This window comes from Panthera leo, chromosome D3, assembly GCF_018350215.1.
Source record: "Panthera leo isolate Ple1 chromosome D3, P.leo_Ple1_pat1.1, whole genome shotgun sequence".
NCBI lineage: Eukaryota > Metazoa > Chordata > Mammalia > Carnivora > Felidae > Panthera > Panthera leo.
Window position 1 is genome coordinate 15,441,702 of NC_056690.1, and position 18,378 is coordinate 15,460,079.

The window sequence follows — 18,378 nt, forward strand, 5'->3', positions numbered from 1 at the left end:
AACTAAATGCTATGCCACTTAGATACCCAATATCAATTAGGAATGCTTGTGGCTGCAAGCAGTGATACCCAACGAGGAGTGGTTTAAATGACATAAACATCTGTGTCTAACTTTGTAAGACGTCTAGGGGTGAGTGATTTCAGAGCTACTTTTTCAGTTCTTATGCCACGAAGAGCCCAGAGATCTTCCTCTGCCATCTCTGACAGGTCTACAAGATCTGTCCTCATGTTTGCAAGATGGCTGCAGCAGCTCCAGTCATCTCATCTTCGCGTGACAACACATAGAAAGAAAAGGTGGGGGTAAAAAAAAAAAAGGTCTTCTCCTCTGACTTTCTTTTTTATAAGTGCACAAGATATTTTCCAGACGCTCTTAGAAGACTTTTTTTTTAATCTCATTGACCAAAACTGGGCCACATGCTCTGTCCCTGGAGCCAGTCCCATTTAATCCCCATGACAACCCTGAGAAGTAGACATCCATTTTGCAATGAAAAAGCTGATGCTAAGTGGCTTTGGTAAGTCACAGGATAACAACAGAACTCGAACCTAGATGATTGCTTTCGGAAGAATTAACGAGGAGCTCCTGGGCTGATTTTCAAGGGCATCTCTAAACCCACAAATGACAGCGGAAGTCAGTGAACATTTCCCGAGCACCTACTTGCTGAGTCCTGTGCTAGGAGCCAAGCATATAGTAAACAACGAGCCACAATTTCTGCCCATAGCAGCTCACAGATCCATAACAAACAGGCAGATAAAAGCATGCCTGTCCCTCACTTAACTCCTTCTTGTGTACCAGACACCACGTTAGTGCCTCCTGTGTGTAATCGGTGTTCTTGCTCAGCAACTCTATGCGGCATGTTCAACCCTCCTCTCCACTTTACAGATAAGGGAGCCGAGGCATAGAAGGGTTAAGGGCACTGCCCCAGATCACACACCTGGTAAGTAGGGGGCCCAGGCAATCTGACTCCAGACTTACTATGAAATATTACCTCGTGCTGCCTTTCTCTCGACAAAGAAAATGTAAGGGTGGCTTCAGTGAGTCCGTCACCTTGTGGGAAGAGGAGAGAGATGATATTTCAAGTTGGGGCTTTGCAGGGGGAGGAGGAGAGGGATGACGGGTAATCATAAGAGGGGGAGAACCTGTCAGACTTGAATACGGGCAGGGTTGTATGACTTGGGCAGGTAGGGGTAGGGTTGGGGGGAGAGGCCTCACCAGCAGAAGAAAACACATGAGCCCAGATGAAAGGCATGCCCTTTTTAAAATCTTTTTATGGTTCCCCATTGTTGGATGGATTGAGTACCTGCCACTATGTGAGACTTGCAAGGCATTATGGGATCTGTCCTTGGGCTATCTCTCTCTGCCCTACCTTAACCCCTTACCCACACCCTCCAGCCCCACCTAACTTCCCCTCTGTTCCTCCAACCAGACAAGCCCTCTCTTTGCTACTAGAACCTTGGATACACTGTTCTCTCTCTCTCTCCATGATTCCTTTCTGGCTAATTCACCCTCCTCACTGGCTAATTCTTTAGGGTCTCAGCTCAGACTCCCACCAGGCTGGCCAGAGCCCCCACTCACTTACCCCTACCCGCATACAGCACACCATATAACAGCTTGGGTGTCTGTGCAGCGGGAGAAGTAATAACAATCATAAAAACCAAAAGTAACCCTAACTGCCCTACTTTCAAGGATGGGAGGAGGAAAATTTCTACTCCGTTGATGTTTGTTCAACAAATATTTACTGGGCACCTACCACGAGTGACACAGCATAGTGGGTGCCTTTACACTGTGAGGGTCTGGTGACGGAGGGAGGAAAATGAAGCCATTATTTCCACGGTTGCCACTTCCGGGCTCATGAACAGGGGGACCCCGAGTGGGGAGAGTGGGAAGCCCACCCTCTGTGTCTGCTGTGCTAAGTGCAATGTTCGGGACATCAAGTAATAAATGTGTAGTGAACAAATGAATGGCGAGGGTAGGTCACCCTGGAAAATTGGGCCAAAGGCATGATCTCAGTTCTGAGAGCTTCCAGCTTAAAGACACAAGCCTTGACATCAAGCTAGATGACTCGGCCCTTTGCAGGAGATCTCCAGCAAAATGAAAGAGTGTTGTTCCTGAGCCCTCGCTTCGATGATGATGCTGGGACAGGGGGTGCCCGGAGCCTGCTTCCCCACCGGACTCCCTTGACCTGGCTCTCAGGAAGCCTTATTCTCAGCCCCCACCTCTGCCCCCTCCCAACTGCCTGCCAGCCAGCGGCTGCCAATGGTGATATATGGAGATGCCTTGATTTGACCTTGAAGGGAAGAAACAAATTAATGTGTCTTGAAATAAATTCCCGGAATCAGCGCTGGCTTCTCTCTCCCCCCACCCCCCACCCCCCACCCGGGGCCTCACGAGTTGTGCATCATAATGTGAAAATCAATACTGTCTCTTAAATGAGCCAACACCTGGAGCTGGCAGGGGGTGGGGCTGCTGGGAGGTCCCTTCCCACACAATGTCCGGACCCTGGGAGTTGTCGAAGGGGTGGAAGGCTCAAGGCCTGCTGGGGGACCTGCTGTCTGGTTGCTGAGGGCTGGCCGAGTCACCTTGTCTGCAGCAAGGCTAATAATGCACCTGATCCCCAGCTCCAAGCCTTCCTGGGTGCAAGCAGAGGTGCTCTACCTGGAGATTCCTGAGGGAAAGGGAAGGGTAGCCGCGTGCAACAGCATTGCCGTGACTATTCTCCAAGGATAACTGAGATATGGGGAAAGGGAGACACTCCAGGCCCAGCCCCCCCAATTCAGCGATTCAAGGTCTATTCACTGAGTGCCTTTCTTCAAGGTCGGCACCAGTTCAACTGTATGCCCAGGTACGGTGGCAACAGGTGTCCAAATATTGAAATACTTCAGTACTGCTTGATAAGCAACACTGCCTGAGCCTCTAAGGTGACCCCATTGTCCTAGCCTGTCTCAAGCATGTCTTTTTATTCTGATGCTTTGACCACTTGGGGACTTGCCTGGGGACTCCCCCCCACACAAGCTTGGCTAATTCCCAGAGGTAGTAAAGGGCGCACCTGAAGGCACACTTTTTGTATGAAAACCAATGAATCCAGAGCCCATACCGACCACATTCTTCATCCCAGCCTTACGCTCTGAACCACTATCCACCGGCCGTTCGCTGCCGTTCATCGTCCAAGGTCAGGTGCCAGACACTGAGAGATAGCCCCTGCTCCCCAAAGCTGGCTGAAAATATTCGGTCGAGCCCATCCTAAGCATGTCTACCCTGCCTCACCTGTTCCTTCCTGCAGAGACCACAGGGAAAACTCCTGCTCACATTTCCCCATTCCCTCTGCCTCTTAACGGCCTCTGGTGCTTCTCCACACGGCCCCCTGCAATGTGACAAGCCATCTCCTCTTGGGACCTGTGAGCATAACGAGCAATTTTTTCAACAGTCCATCATCTCCTGATCTTGTGGCTTTGCCATAACCAAATAATCACAAAACCTCCATTCTAAAACACAGATACCTCCCTTGCCCTTCGAGTCCCTCTGGGAATAAGCAACTGCCTTGGGAGCCGTGGCCATTCTGAATAGTCAGTGCCCGGCCCTGCCGGTTGTTAAAGGTTTGGAGTATCACCCCGCCCTGCCCAGCCTACTCTGTATCAGGGACAGTACTAGACCCTGGAGAACAGGACAGATGTGGGAATCCGCCCTCATGGGTATAATGGGGTTTCAGGCAATAAATGAGCGAGCAAAGAAAACAGCAGGTTCCAGGGCAGGACTGAGCAGGGGCTCTGAGATCAGGAAGCAATAGGGCTGGAAGGGATCTGCGTTCAGACACCACTGTGTGTGTCGCCTTGTCACTTGACCTCTGCAAGTGTTTTGTTTCTTCACCCACAAGAATGGAGGGTCATGATGCGAGGCTGATATGAGGATCCAAGGTGTGTGTGAAAGGCTGAGCCCACAGGTGCTAGCACAGGGCAAGGCCACAGTAAGTGAGGAGCAGCAGGTGGCCTCAGCCCGGTCCCTCCTGAGAAACTGAGTCCAGGGTCTTCCAGGGACCCATGGTGGGTTACTGAACCACTGGAGACCCTGAAGTCTGCACCTGCAGCTGACATTTTCCCAGCATCTGCCTCCCACTGCTCAAGGTCTCCATTTGGGAGAAGAAAAGCAGAAATGAGGGGCATTGGAGGGTATCAGCTTCCATTGTCCGAGCTCTAGAAGAAAGGAGACACCACACCTCCACAACCTCAGTGGCCAAGCGCACTCCCTGCCTAAGAATGAACCTGTTCTTGTACATCAGGAGAAAACGGCATTTTTAATGAAAGAGGAGGAGGGTTGGAGCCCCTTCAGCCGTCGGCACAGTCCTTAGGGCACGGCAAAGGCTCAGAACATGGCCTGTTATCAGCACCATTGTTAGTGTGGGTTATCTTGCAAAACTGTGGAGAGGGTTCATTTAAAAAGAGAACACAGAGGGAGGGACAGAGGGAAGGGGCCGAGAACACACTGACGGTTTGGCCCGCAGCATTTTCCTCCCTGGAAGACTTGGAAGCAGGTTCCCTCAGAACCCTGCTTGGCTGGCTTCACACTTTTCCCCCTCCAGGTCCCAAGCGGAGGTGCTGAGATTCTCTCCTCGGCTGGAGCCCAGACACCCAGCCTCCAGCACCTCTCACTGGCCCAAGGGAAGGGTAAGGGTGAGCTCATGCTCTAGAAACATTTCGAGAAATTCTGGTGTTAGTGGTCTGGGGGCGGGGCGGGGGGGGGAGCGGAATGCAGCCTGGGCATGGATATGTTTTTTTAATTTTTTTTTTTACATTTATTTATTGTTAGAGCACAAGTGGGGGAGGGGCAGAGAGAGAAGGAGACACAGAATCCAAAGCAGGCTCCAGGCTGTCAGCACAGAGCCCGACGCGGGGCTTGAACTCACAAACTGCGAGATCATGACCTGAACCAAAGTCGGATGCTCAACCGATTGAGCTACCCAGGCGCCCCGGCGTGGATATTTTTTAAAAGCTCCCCCGGGGGATTCTAACTGGCTGCCAGGGTTAGGAACCACTGGAGAACAAGGTGCTGGGACAGGGGCCTCACAGGAGGAGCCCAGAGGAAGCTTGGATTCTGTCCACAGAGGTTGGGAGGGTTATCAGGGTCTAACAGGAAGAACTGATGTCAAAGGTGGAAACCCCAAGGATGAGTATTAACAACAATAGCAATTACCAAATGGGTGTTGTCTGTGCCCTTCACCGCCCGTTTTCCATTTAATCTATAGCCAAACTGCAATGATCCAGAAATGTGCCCAAGGTCCTGCAGCTGGGAAGTGGCACAGAAGCTAAGACCGTTTTAAACTCCGGCAGACTGGTGCCAGAGCACTGTGTTACCTGAGCCAGGGAGCAGGTGGCGGGCGAAGGGGTAAGAGTTTCTGGCGTCCAAGTAGACGTGTATCTTGGAAAAGACAGAACCCTTAATCCTCTGTGTCTTCATCTGTAAAGTGGGACTCCTTTGCTGCCACCCTGAGTATCCCCCAGAAGGTGGCTGGGAAGATGAGCAAAAAGTTTATTAACTACAGAGGATACTACCTCGGCGGCTCAGGAGAGCAGGGAGAGCAGAGGAAAGGCAGTGGCCAGCTGTCTTGGAAAGGATGCCTCGTGACCTGATACCACGGGACGATTTCATTTTTCCTATGCCTGTTTGTGCTCTGTCAGAGCTGCGTGACAGATGGGCTTGTTCTGGTCCTGACAGTGACAGCTTCTAAAATCCACAGCAGACAGGATGACAGAACTTCCTGCCGATAGCTGTGCATGCTTGTGCGCACACACGCGCCCGTCAGACCCTCAGATCTGAGCCAGCACGGACGCGGTTGTTGGAGGGCAAATAATGTCTTTGCAGAAGTGACAGAAATTGAGAATCTCTGGGTGCGTCCAAGATTTCACACTAGATTGGCAGCTCCCCAAGTGAGTTCCGTAAAAAGAAAAAGAAATGGGGTGTGTTCAACTGCCATAGAATTTTGGAAAGTGCTGGGGTAGACCAACTTAAATGTCTTTCTTTAGGGGCGCCTGGGTGGCTCAGTCGGTTGGGTGGCCGACTTAGGCTCAGGTCATGATCTCATAGTTCGTGGGTTCGAGCCCTGCGTCGGGCTCTGTGCTGACAGCTCGGAGCCTGGAGCCTGCTTCCGATTCTGTGTCTCCCTCTCTCTCTGCCCATCCCCTGCTCATGCTCTGTCTCTCTCTCTCTCAAAAATAAATAAACATTTTTTAAAAATTTGTTTAAATGTCCTTCTTTAATCTGGCAATGTGCATTGGGAGCTGCAAAAGGCAAGAACAGCCCATAGCTCTTGATGGATAACTGATTAGCCCTCAAACGTACTGACCTAAAACAATAAACATTATTGTACAGTTTCTAAGGTTCAGGTATTTGGCTGAGTTTCAGCCGGGTGGTTCTTGTCGGTGTCTCATTACATTGAGTCAACATGTCAGCCGGGGCCGCCGTCATCTGGAGGTTTGACTGGGGCCGGAGGGTCTGCTTCTGAGCTCGCTGTAATGGCTGTTGGCTGGAGACCTCTGTCCCTCACCATGTGGGCCTTCCCATGAGGCTTGTTGAGTGTCCTCAAGGCAAGGCAGTTAGCTTCCCTCGGAGCAAGTGGCCCCAGAGGGAGCATGAGGCAGGGAGGCCTGACGTGTCTTTTGTGATCTATGTAGCCTGAATATGGCATGCTGTCACTGTAAAGGAACCTAGAACAGATCAGAGTCTGTTTCAACCTGAGTCAAGGGATCTGGGCTTTAATTCTTGCATGCCAACACTCATTGGCTAAGGTCTGCTCCAGGATGGGAGTGGAGTGTGCAGACATCAGGCTCCTTGACCCTGTGAGCAAAGTGGTCCTAGCAGCCCCAGGACAGTTCTGCAAAGAGTCACAGATGCAAATCTGTGTCACAAGAGTACCCAGCAGCCTGGCGAGGTGTGCACAGACAGAAAAAGGTGTAGAGGAAATCCGAGCAGACCGCTGGCAGCGTCTGCTGCATTTAAACTCACGAAGAATTGGAAATGACAAAATGGCTCAAGGTACGGGGTTCGGTAGACAGATGATGGTCCTTCCATACATTGGGAACAAGTACGCAGCCATTAACTCTCACGCTCCTGAAGATGATTTAGTGTTGCGGAAATAGCACACGGGGAAAGCTGGCCTCAGATAATCAGTATGGATGACAGTCCATTTAAAAGAAAAAGAAAATTGCAGCTCCTTTTTAGTTATTTAGTTGTTATAAATTTGTGTAAAAGTTGTTATTTTGGGGGGCCTCTGGGTGGCTTCATTTGGTTAAGCGGCCGACTTCAGTTCAGGTCATGACCTCACGGCTTGTGGGTTAGAGCCCCGCGTCGGGCTTTGTGCTGACAGCTCAGAGCCTGGAGCCGGCTTTGGATCCTGTGTCTCCCTCTCTCCCTGCCCTTCCCCTGTTTTTGCACTCTCTCTCTCTCTCTCTCTCTCAAAATTAAATAAACATTAAAAATAAGGTGTTTTGGTTTTTTTTTTTTTTGAAGAAGGTGGATGTTCAAGTTATTTTTTTTTCCTTTGTGTGTTTTTGGGTTTTCCAAATAGTCTGCATAGAGAATGTATTGCCTTTGAGACAACGAAAAGCAAACCGAGTGGTTAAATCTAAGACTCGATTCTTGTAAGGGATGCTTTGATGTAATGCATCACCTGATACAGATTTCACTTCCTCTCCTACAACGTGGCATTTGCAGACCATATGGAGAAATCATGTACACAGTCTGCATACAGGGACTGCCCTAGTTTGAATTCTGCTCCACCATTTACTGGGTGAGCCTGGGAGAAGATCTTAACTTCTCTGTGCCTCTGGCTTGCGGGCAATGACATAGGGGTGATGAGAGAATGTCCTGTAGAGCTGCGGTGGGGAATAAATGAGTTAAGATATAAGAATAAATGAGTTAAGCAATTCCTGGCAATCTAGACGCCTTCCCCTACCCGGCCCTCGATCTAATGACTAGTCTGCATGGCTGAGGTCTTGTTTTGTGCTTCCTCCTCTCGTTAAAACTACCTTGTCCCACCTTTGGGGCCCTGCCAGGCCTAGGTGGGTAGTGATGAATGAATCATGTTGCCCCATCACATGCATCTGTGCTCAAGTCTCCGTACCGGAAGCCCCGGAGGGCCCTGTGCAGGTCCCTGGGGTGCTTACCTAGGGCTTCTGCCTGGCAGCATCTGTGACCCTTTCCTCTGGTCTCAGCCCCTCAATAGCTCGTGATTATGTGTAGCTTTGCAGGGACTTTCCATCAAAGAGCCCTGTCCCAAGCTAAACCTATCAAGGCCTTTCTCGTGGGAATGTGACATTTTTGCAAAGATTCTGGGATGGGAAGTAGCTGAAGCTGATTCATCCCAGTGACAGTTCCCTGAAGAGATGTTCATTTTTCTTACTTCCTAGATCCCTGGAGTGGCCCCCTTCCTGGCCTTCCTCGGGTCCAGTGCTTAGCTTTCCTGTCAATTATTTGAGTTACACCACATCCTTTTCCCCTGAATTAGGCAGAGTCTATTTCTTTCACTTGAAAATGACAAACATCAGCTGCTATTATAGTGAGAGAAGGAGAGGGACAGAGAGAAAGAGAGGGACAGAGAGAGGGAGAGGGACAGAGAGAGGGAGAGGGACGGACGGCGGGTGAGGGGCATTTCCACTGCAAGGTGAAACCCGGACATCTAGTCCAGCTCGATGACTGACTCCTTCCGTGACGCTGGGAAAGTCCTCCCGCCTCTTCCGTTGAGCCTCTGTCTCCTGGAACCATCCCACGGATCCAGTGACGCTGGGAACCCTGTCCTAAGCTCCCTGTGAGTCTCCCTGGGATTATTCTACACACTCCATAGCCCCACCAGCCATCTCATCTAAGCTAGCACACCCATTTCTGGCCCAGATCAGCTCTCCGGAGCTCCAAATGCCTCCTGGACATTTCCGTGCAGGGGCTTCTCAAACTCCCCACCTGCAAAAAAGAATTCAGTGTCTCTTCTTGCAGACCACTCCCTCCCTTCCTCTGCCACTTTAGAACAAGGCATTAACACACACCCCTTCTTATCAGCCGGTCACCAGGCATTTTACATACTCTGACGTCCTCTGTCACATGAGTCTTCTCTGTCCAGGTGTGGTCACTTTACAACATTCATCCACCTGCTTATCACTTAGTCCTTAGAAGTCCCAGAGGTGGGTAGTATCCTCAACTGGAGGAAAATGGGGAATCAGAGAGAAGCAATCTGCCCAAAGTCACACAGGAAGTAGGAAGCAGAGCTGGAATTTGAACGTGGGACTGTCTGAGCCCATAACCCATGCTCAGTTCTCCCAGGAGCCCCTGTCCATGTGCCCGAATTCAGGAGGAACAAGATTTGGGCCAAGCGCTTTCTGGCCGGTTACTAAGGTCCCCCGTGCAAACAGCAACAGTGTTGTCCGTGAGCTCATCTGATCCACTTTGCTCCACCCAATTCCTAATCTGGGCTAATCTCCTAGACAACCAGAGTGATGCAACAAACAGAGGGGACCTGCCAACTCCTAGATAGCTTCCAGGGCAGGACTGGTGCGAGTCCAGGATGTGGTGGTGGTTGGGGGCCACTGACGTCCGCAAGGGCTCCAGCCCAGAACCTCTCCTCTACCTAGTTACCACTATGTGCCCCGAAAGGACCCAGAGCCATCCAACATCCAGTCTTGGCAGGGCGACCAGGAGTGGAAAGCCTTGGGAGGCTGGGAGCGTGTGAGCAGTGAGCACAAAACACTCGCTGTGTGGTCCTGGGATCCTAGGGAAGGTTCCGGAGACCCGGGTTCCAGCATGGCCCTGGGAATCACTAGCTCTATCTGGAACCTGTCAGGAAACACGCAAGTCCCAAGTGTGTGGGCATCTGAACACCTCTGACCTGCCTCCACCGTGATCTGAGCCCACAGATGCTACAGCATCTTCCACCCTTGTGCCCACAATTTTTTAAAAATATTTTCATGGTGGTAAATAAAATACATAACAAAATTTGCCATTTAACCCAAGTGCACAGTCCAGTGGCATCAATGCACAGAATTAATAATGCAAGCGTCATGGGGCACCTGGGTGGCTCCATAGGTTAACCTCCGACTCTTGATTTCGGCTCAGGTCATGATCTCACGGTTTCGAGAATTCGAGCCCCGTGCCGGGCTCTGCGTTGGCAGCCCGAAGCCTGCTTGGGAATCTCTCTCCCTCGCTCTCTGCTCCTCCCCTACTCACACTGTCTCTGTCTCTCTCAAAACAAATAAATAAACTTAAAAAAAAAATAATGCAACCATCACCACTATCTAGTTCCAAAACCTCTTCATCACTGCAAATGGAACTCTGTAGGCGTTAAGCGATTGGCTCTCCATTCTCCTTCCTCCGGTCCCTGGTAATCTCTAACCTACACTCTATCTCTGTGAATGAGCTTCCTCTAGATAGCTCATAGAAGTGGAATCCTGTAATACTTGTCCTTTTGTGTCTGACTGCTGTCACCTCACGTCATGTCTTCAAGTTCGTCCCTGCCGTAGCAGGTGCCAGAACTTCCTTCTTATGACTGGATAATATCTCATTGTATGGATACACCACATTTTGTTTATACATCCCTCTGCTGCTGGATACCCCACAGTCAATTCATCCACGACAGTCAGAGTGATCTTGGGAAAATATTACTTAGATCATGACTCAACTTTATTCAAACCCTCCTAAACTCCTTAATTCATTCAGAATAAAAGCTGTAGTCCTTATTATGGCTACAAAGTCCTAAAGGATTCTCTCTGCACATACATTGCATTACCTCTGTGCCCCTCTAACCTCACCCCTTCCCACTTTCCCCACTCCACCCCTTGCTCTTCCGTGAACACCTCAGGCACACTGCTGCCTCAGGGCCTCTGCATATGCTCTTCTCTCTTCCTGGAATTCTCTTCCTCCTTCTGCGTGGCTGGCACTCTCATCTCCTTCAAGCATTTGCTCAGCTGTCACCTTCTTCTTGAGGCTCATCCTGGACTCCCTCTTTAAAACTACAGCCCACCTCTCCTTCATCCATCATTCCTGAGCCCCCTCATCAGGATCTATTTTTTCCATAGAACTTGTCATCTTCTTTTTTTTTTATTAAAAAAATTTTTTTAATGTTTTTATTTATTTTTGAGACAGAGAGAGACAGAACATGAGCAGGGGAGGGGCAGAGAGAGAGAGGGAGACAGAGAATTCAAAGCAGGCTCTAGGCTCCGAGCTGTCAGCACAGAGCCCGACGCGGGGCTCGAACTCACGGACTGTGAGATCATGACCTGAGCTGAAGTCAGACGCTTAACCGACTGAGCCACCCAGGCACCCGAGACTTGTCATTTTCTAACATGTTATCTAATTTATGCATTTATTATTTCCATTGTTTGTTGTCTGTGTTGCACCCCTAGAATGTAAGCTCTATGAAGATAAGGATATTTTTTGCCTGTTTTGTTCACTGACATATCAGAAGCTGGTATGCAGCAGACACTCCATAAATATTTGTTAAATAAATGAATGAATACGAGTTGGGACAATTGGCCTCACTTCCCTGAGCCCCTGAGCTTCCATGAGTCAGGGATTATGATCCATCCATGGGGCTCCAGTGTCTCGGTGGGAATCACATAATGACTGTCACGACCCTTTGTAAATTGTAAAGCATTTTGCAAGGTAGAAGAAAATGGATCTTCGTGAAATGCCCCTGAGGCCGGATACTTTCCATGACGTAGCTCATTTTATTATCCCCATTTTACAGATGGGGAACACGGAGGCTCAGAGTACCTTGCCTCAAGATCTCACACAGATAAGGGGCACCTGAGTGGCTCAGTCAGTTGAGTGTCCAACTCTTGGTTTCGGCTCAGGTCATGATCTCGAGGTTGGTGAGTTTGAGCCCTGTGTTGGGGCTCTGCACTGACTGTGGAATCTGCTTGGGATTCTCTCTCTCTCCCTCTCTCTCTCTCTCTCTCTCTCTCTCCTTCCTCTCTCTGCCCCTCCCCCTCTCTCTCTCAAAATAAAAATAAACTTAAAAAAAAAAAAGATCTCACGTAGAGAAAGTATAGGGAGTCAGATCTTCAACCCAGTTCTCTGGCTTGTCCTGTAAGTTGCTTCCTGCTCTGGTATCTCAAACGCCTAAAGGAAACACCCCCTTTTCTCCAGGGACCAGCTGTGAGCCCAGGGGAATAATAATGAGGATACAGATAGGAATAATAGGTGCCTTTTATTAAGAGCTTCCTACATATGTCAGGCTCACTTTACTATGTGTCAGGTGCTTTAGGTCTTTAGGTATTCTATCCTCACGAGATAGAGGGAAATGGGTATTATTATTCCCTCATAACGGACGAGGAATTCAAGGATCAGAGAGGTCAGGCCATTTGCTTGAGGCCACACAACTAATAAATAGCAGAGACAGTATTTGAGCCCAGAGCAATCTGACTCCTGTCGCATCTTAAAAAGGTCCACGATTGTAAGACGTGGTTTCTCTAATGCCACGGATGCCCTCCACCTCCAGCACCACCCCTGGGACCTCCCCACCCGAAGCAGACCCAAGAGGGTGTGTCTGCTGGTGGGGAGGCAAACCTACCACGAGCACCTCGTGCCTACCCCCTCCGTGTGAGCAGCGAGATCCAGAAGGAATAAGGCGTTGGCAGGAGCTGAGATGGGGATCCCACGGGGCCTGCACTGCCAACAAAGACAAATGAATGAACCAGTCAGCAAACCAGGGCAGTTCTACCCCTGAGCAGAACTGTCACCGGTAAATAAATCATCGAGGCCCCACACCGGACATGCCAATTTCAGCAGGAGAGGAGGAGCACATTTATCTGCCTGGTGACACCCTGGCTGTCTTCAGGCGGTGAGGGGGTACGAAAACACTCCCCAGCCAGCACCCTGCCCGGGGCTGGTTCCAGCGGGAGGGGGGAGGGGCGGGGGGTGGGAGGGGAGAGAGGGTCTCTTTGCAGAATAGTGTTTGCCTCAGACTTGCCACCGATGCCCAGAAGCAAAGTCCTCATGCTTTCTATGCCTTTAAAAATGATCAAGGGGCTCTGGGTGGCTCAGCGGGTTAAGTGTCCGACTCTTGATCTGGGCTCAGGTCATGATCTCAAGGTTTGTGAGTTCGAGCCCCGAGTCAGGCTCTGTGCTGACAGTGCTGAGCCCGCTTGGGATTCTTTGTCTCCCTCTCTCTGCCCCTCCCCCCCCCCGCCCCAAATAAATAAATAAGCTTTTTTCAAAAAAAAATGGTCAGACTTCTAGTAATAGCACATACGGAGTGCTTCCTATGTGCCAGGCATTGTGGAGAGGTTTTTTTTTTTAATTTTTTTTTAATGTTTATTTATTTTTGAGACAGAGAGAGACAGAGCATGAACAGGGGAGGGTCAGAGAGAGGGAGACACAGAATCTGAAACAGGCTCCAGGCTCTGAGCTGTCAGCACAGAGCCCGACGCAGGGCTCGAACTCACGGACCGTGAGATCATGACCTGAGCTGAAGTCGGCTGAGAGAGTTTTTAAAGTAAACATTCTCTCACTAACAGGCTAGAAATAAGTTACTGTCCAGGAGTTTCTTTTGCATAGGAAAATGATTACTTCGCATGTCTATTCTTTTTTTTTTAAGTTTTTTAAAATTAATTTAGAGAAAGAGGTATAAGTAGAGGAGGGCCAGAGAGAGAGAGAGAGAATCCCAAGCAGACTCTGTACTGACGAAGTAGAACATGATTCCGGGCTCGAACCCGTGAATTGCGAGACCACGACCTCCGTGGGGAGAGAAAGGATGCTGAGGTCCAGGGTACCAGGGTCTCAGAGCCAAGCTCCCGCCGTTCAGAGGAGCCCGGTCACGCTGCCTTGCCAAGTTCTGCCGCATGCTGCCAAACTCCACTAAAATCCCATTGTCCTTGGGAGGGGCTTGCACACTCTCCAGCGTCACTGGAGATGTCTGTGTTTGATCTCAGAGGGAGAAGGGGCTAGCACTGGGTTTGTTACACACAATTCTCCAAACGGCCCCATTTGACAGACGAGCCTAAGAAGGTGAGGGCACCTGCCCACAGCCTCAAGCCACTGGCGGAATATTATTGTAAGGGCTCCCAGACTTTCCCCATAGGAAGACTCCTGAGCCCCGACTAGCCAGGGACACTCTGCAAGTGGCCCCTCCTTAAAGACCCACCCACTAAACCCTCTTAAGTCCCATCTGAGGGTCCCTGACTCTGTCAGCCAACACCCCAGGTAAGTCCTCATCGCCACGTCTCTCACCTCTTCGGGGACAGAGAATAAAATCATCAACAATCAGAAATCTGCAATTAATAAAAACGATGCGAAGTTGGGATTTGTTTTGTTTTTGTTTTTTTGAACAGGATCATAATAATGAAAGAATCAGGTTACAAAATAACATGTGCAATGCGATCCCATTTGAAAATTGCATAAAAACAAAAGCCCTGGGGGAAAATATATCCATTATTAACAATGATTTTTTGGAGTAAGGGAGGGAAGATTTATTGGTGATTTCTGTTTTATTATTTTAGCTTATATGTATCTTGTTTGTTTATCAGCAATATATAGGCAATGTGTGTCTTACTTGGATAATAAAGAACAAAATAAAACGGCTTTTTTCCCCCTTGAAAGAACGCGGTGAGTATTTTGGAAAACTGTAACGTGGCTGCTTGAAGCATTGCAAGCTTCTATGCCAGTGGCTAACATTGGTCTCCCATGGTTCTCTGCTTAGCTTTTTCTTATGTCTCAGGGAACATAATATAGCTGAATCTAAGCTCTGAGTGACAACGGGACAAATAAATAGACAAGTAGATCATCAGAATTTCCATCATCTTCATTTCTAGATGGCAAAGAGAAAGGAAAGGGGGCTTGTCCATGTAACTCATAAGTTCCTTCTCCGGCTTTCTCTCTTGGTTCCTCCAACATCCAAATGGACATGCCATCAAATGCCCTTACGGCTCCCAAATTCCTTCATTGCAAAACCCCATGCCTCCATACATTTGTTTCTCTGTTCACTGATTCTTTTTCATCTTTGTGGAAGAATGTGCAGTCCAATGGCCCAGGCCCCTGGTTCTGAAATCCCAGTGCCTGAGTTCAAATCCCCTACTCCATCTGAGTTCATAACCCCCACTCTCTCTGAGTTCATATCCCCTACTCTGCCTGAGTTCAAATCCCTACTCTGCCTTTGTTCATATCCTCCACGTCTGAATTCCTATCTTCTACTCTGCCTGAGTTCATGTGCCCCCTCTGCCTGAGTTCAAATCCCTACTCTGCCTGAATTCATATCCTCTATTCTACCTGAATTCATATCCCCTACTCTGCCTGAGTTCAAATCTCCACTCCACCTGAGTTCATACTCCCATTCTGCCCTTGAGTAACTGGAGAATGTTGAGAAAGTCACTTCTCGTGTCTGAGGCTCAGTGTTCTCACTAGGAAAAAGGATAATTTTCATTTCAACTCCTTGGGTTGATTAAAAGAAATAACGTTTACAAAGTCCTTGACAGTATGTTGCAGCCACCATGAGCGCCTCTCTCTCCTTTTCTCTTCTGTATTTTTCCCTCTCACGGAGGTGAAGGTGGTGTTTGGGGACATAATGTTCTCTTATCCTTGTAACAGGACTTGTCCCTCTCACGTCTTCCCAGAATCGAGAGATGCACAGTCTCAGACGGGCAGAAGAGCCTCGGACAATTACGTGCTCAAAGCCAGATCACCAACTCACCAGCTTGCTAAATTTACCAAACATGGCTTGAAGACTAGCTTTCTTGAAGATGTTCAGTGACTATGAATATGGCCTTCTTAATAAATTGGTCTTAAATATATTCTCAGCGGCTCACTTTGTCTAAAAGCTAAATATCATGGGAGCTGTTTAACTCTCTTATGACTATCTTCTAATGAAGAATATATTCTTGAATATCTTAGAGTCTTGAATATAATTAAAATATCTTGAATAAATTTTTTGATAAGAGTATTCGAGAAGTATAAATTCACTGAAGATTATCAGTGAGCATATTAAAATACCGTGTGTAGAAGAATGTAGTCATTGGCTACATTCAAGAGGAGTATGTTGATACTCATTAACAATACTTGATGAGAATTCTCCTAAAGTTTAGAATAATTGGAAAATTTGATTTGGACAATTGGCCGTTAGCATTTTGATTTTTCAGAGAACTACATATCATAGATTTGATTTTTCGTGGATTTTTGGTGGAATTTTTGGTGGATTGGCCTCAGCGCATCTCTTACGAGATCTGAGGGAAGTCCACCAAGATTCACCTCCAACTTTGGCCAGAGTCCTGACCCTCCCGCTCTGCCCTTGACCCTCTGGGGTATTCCTCCCCATTCTGGGCTTTGAGGGAAGGCTACATTTTGAGAGAAGCCTGCCCTCTTCCTTTTTGTCAACTCACAAGCTTTTAGTTATGTTCCCGGAATGTGGATAATGGACTGAGCCAAAACTCAAACACAGAACTCTGGGTTTGAATTCCAGTTTCTACTCCTAGCCAGCTGTGTGATCTTGGGCAACTGACATAACCTCTCTGAGCATTTCGTGGGCCTATTATTGTTTTTAAATGGATTTATAAATACATATTTTAAAAATCTATCAGTTTTAATTTCTAATATGGTACATAATGGCAGATATAACCACACAAGCACACTCTTTGGGGGTCCCCAGTGATTTTTAAGAGTGTCAAGGGATCCAGAGACCAATGAGTCTGGTAACTGTTAGATTAGATTATTTCAGAAAGTCCAAGAATCTGGGGTTGTTGTGGGCCAAGCACTCATGAGTTCCTCATTCATCTTCATTTATTCTATAACACATATTTAATGAGTGCTTCCTATATGCCAGACTTTTCTAGATCCTGGGGATAAAATGAAGAGCAAAACACAGTTCCTGGCAGGGAGCAAATCAACTCAAGGGTCCACTGAGTGACACAGGCACGCACATCTTATGATGGTCGTGAGGCAAGAGCAGGGAGAGACTTGTGTGGACTGGGGAGAGGGGGCAGGAAGGGGATGACACCCCGGTCTAGAGACCAGCGTTTGCAAAACAAGGCAGCAGTGAGAATGGTTTGCCAGAACACCCTTGGCGTGAAGAGGGAGACTCAAGTGAAGAAGGTGAGCAGGGGGCAGCAGAGGGGATGAGGGTCCAAACATCTCCGGCGTTGATCAGGAACAGTGATCTCTGCCTTCAGGCCAGGAGAAATCTCAGGGTCTCAGAGAGGCAGCCAGAACAGATGCACGGTTACCCAGAATGCCACAGACTAGTGATTTAAACACTGGAAATTTAGTGCTCACAGCTCTGGAGGCTGGAAGTCCGAGATCAAGGTGCTGCTGATTTGGTGTCTGGTGAGACCTGCCTTCTTCGCTTGCAGACAGCCGTGTCCTCGCACAGCCTTTCCTGCGTGCACGTGTGTGTGCATGTGTGTGCACGCACACAGTGAGCTTATAAAGACACCAATCCTATCAGATCCGGGCCCCACCCTTTTTTTTTATTAAAAAAATTTTTTTTTAAGTTTATTTATTTTTGGGACAGAGAGAGACAGAGCATGAATGGGGGAGGGTCAGAGAGAGAAGGAGACACAGAATCTGAAACAGGCTCCAGGCTCCAAGCTGTCAGCACAGAGCCCGACGCGGGGCTCGAACTTATGGACCGCGAGATCATGACCTGAGCCGAAGTCAGATGCTCAACCGACTGAGCCACCCCGGGCGCCCCATGGGCCCCACCCTTTTGACCCCACTTAACTATAGTTACTTCCTTGGAAGCCCCACGTGCAAACACAGCCAACCTGGGGTTTGGGGCCCCAAAATATGAGTGTTGTGGGGAACACAAACCTGCCAGTTATCACCACCTCCCTGCTGCATTCTCCTACGCACACCCACTGAGAAAGAAATTGCTGGTGGCCAAAACAAAAGCTTCCTCCCTCCTACAGGGGATGGAGAGGAAATGCAAAAGAAAGAAATATTCATCCAAGCAGGGAGTATTTACAAACTTGGCAAGTGGGCAAAGCCCTCCCTGATGTCCCCCCCAAATGCAAACAGTCACCCGAGGCTTCCATTACCGCAGCCTTAGTTTACCAAACTAAACATATTTGCCACCAAAATGCTTTTATTAGTGGTATGATGAGGATTTTTTTTCAGCAAAGTCATTACTGGAATAGGAGCCTGTGGACATTTAAAGAGACGTCACAGAGGAAGCCTTCGCTGGCGGCTTGTCTTCATTTCCTCTCACAGGATTTACATCAATTCCTTTTTTGCCCCCTCTCCTTATTATTTTTTAACTCTATAAAAATATTTTTTTAATGTTTGTTCTTGAGAGAGAGAGACAGAACGCAAGTGGGGGAGGGGCAGAGAGAGAGGGAGACACAGAATCCGAAGCAGGCTCCAGGCTCTGAGCTGTCAGCACACAGCCCGATGCGGGGCTCAAACCCACAAACTGTGAGATCA

At 48.7% G+C, this 18,378-nt stretch overlaps 1 long non-coding RNA gene across 1 annotated transcript; it reads right to left on the reverse strand.

Moving 5' to 3' along the window:
* Window positions 1-6: 6 nt before the first annotated feature.
* On the reverse strand, window positions 7-9,399 carry LOC122203443. Its single transcript, XR_006195180.1, has 4 exons — window positions 9,024-9,399; window positions 3,262-3,390; window positions 986-1,044; window positions 7-264 (listed from the first exon to the last, which is right to left on the reverse strand). It is a non-coding gene; the product is annotated as an uncharacterized LOC122203443 (long non-coding RNA).
* Between the last annotated feature and the right edge of the window lie 8,979 nt (window positions 9,400-18,378).